Source organism: Galeopterus variegatus, unplaced genomic scaffold (genome assembly GCF_000696425.1).
Source record: "Galeopterus variegatus unplaced genomic scaffold, G_variegatus-3.0.2 Scaffold3506, whole genome shotgun sequence".
Taxonomy (NCBI): Eukaryota; Metazoa; Chordata; class Mammalia; order Dermoptera; family Cynocephalidae; genus Galeopterus; species Galeopterus variegatus.
In genome coordinates this window covers 166,129-167,810 of record NW_007729617.1, presented here as the reverse complement: position 1 = coordinate 167,810, position 1,682 = coordinate 166,129, and positions in this window count along the sequence as shown.

Below are 1,682 nucleotides of genomic sequence, written 5' to 3'. Positions count from 1 at the left end.
GATGCACTGAGGATGGCATGTGGGGCCATGGCCACACGGGCCTACAGTTCCTGGAGGGCATCTTCCTCCCTTCAGCAGAGGATAGGTACCCAGGGAATGTCCCACGTGGGGCCTCTTCCCAAAGCCTTCCTGCCCCCAAGACTGAAGCCCTGCTTTGCTGGAATCTGAGAGCGCAGCATCCCCGTGCCACGGCCCCAGGCTAGGTAAACTGTGAGTAACACTCTCTGGCTAGCATTAGTCCTGAGCTTTCTCCATATTCCAGGACAGACTCAAGCAGGAAATACTCCTCAGCCCATGAACAGCACCAGCTGACCTTAATGATGGAAAGCTGTGGGATCTGTTTCCTAATTCCACAGAGGAGGGATGGCAAAAGTGCTCTAAACCACATCTTGTTCAAGAAGTGGTACTATGAGAGATATCAAAAAGGTTTTATCCAGTTTGGTTCTCAGGGGGACAATGGGGCAGGGCATGGGCACATGTGGGAAGTGGTGGGACAGGGGAGGGAGGCTAGTTGTCACCAGTTGGAAAGTTGATCATCATCCCAGATATGGTTCCTACACCCTTACTTTATTCTGTAGACCACACCCACAGAGACACCCACACACATATGCAGATTCAGACAAACATACTTCGCACCTCAAAACTCAATAGAAAGTAGCCATTATACTATTATCCTGAGCCTCAGTATTCTCATCCATACAATGGGTAATTAAACAAGAAAGAGTTCTCTAAGATCTACAGTTGGCAAAAATACAAAGCCTCTAGCACTTTCCTGGACATGAACAGCTTAAGAATTATCTGTTAGGCTAGGCCCCGCTAAGGAGCTCATATGCTCCTGGGTCTTATAATTTTGGGAAGTTTAAGCTGCATGTTCACAAAATATCAATGCAATGGAAGGTAAAAACTAGCCACTGTCCTTCCGTCCACCCCCACTCCCTTCCTCCTGTTTCTTTCTCATTTGCTTCTTGCTCACAAAGCACCATTGTGCTGAAAACAGACATTGTTGAAGTTGTGGAAGAGCAAAAGACTAAGCAGGTACTCCTCACCACCCACCCTGTGCCTCCCATCAGAGTCTATATCTTCAGTTCACTGCTGGGTTCTGGAACTTCTAAGGGACAAAGCAGGGCTGCACAGGGAAAACCCACCCTCTGCAAGAAAGCTGGTCTTCAGGAATAAACCTAGGCCCACAAAGCCTGGGATCTCAGAGTCCTTAGGCCTGGCTGCCCTGCTGGCAGCACTGCAACCCTCCTGGGTGGGGAGATCCCTGGGCCTTTTTCTACTCACTGGACTTTCCCAGCAAAGAACATGTGTGCCTCCCTCACCCTTCTAATGCACTTGGGAGGAGGGAGAGAGGCTCTCTGGGGAGCCCCAGGGTGAGGCTAGGCTGGCCAGAGGAGAAAGCAGGGACTTTCCCATCAGAGCCTAGGAGACGGCCAGCAAGCCCAGGCTTAGTGCAGAGGAGAGAGGCCTGGGAGAGCCTGAGGAGAATTCCCACTGCCTCCTTATCATGGTTCCCTGTTTAGATCTATCCACATGTCCCCAGTTACAGGATCCTCATTACTTTCCTGGGAAGAAATGGACAGCCGCACAGTTCAAACTCAGTTGAGATATTCAAAGGCAGTACAGTGTGAGCACCAAATGGGTCAGATGACTTTTCCTAAGTCCTTAATTAATTAGTAAAA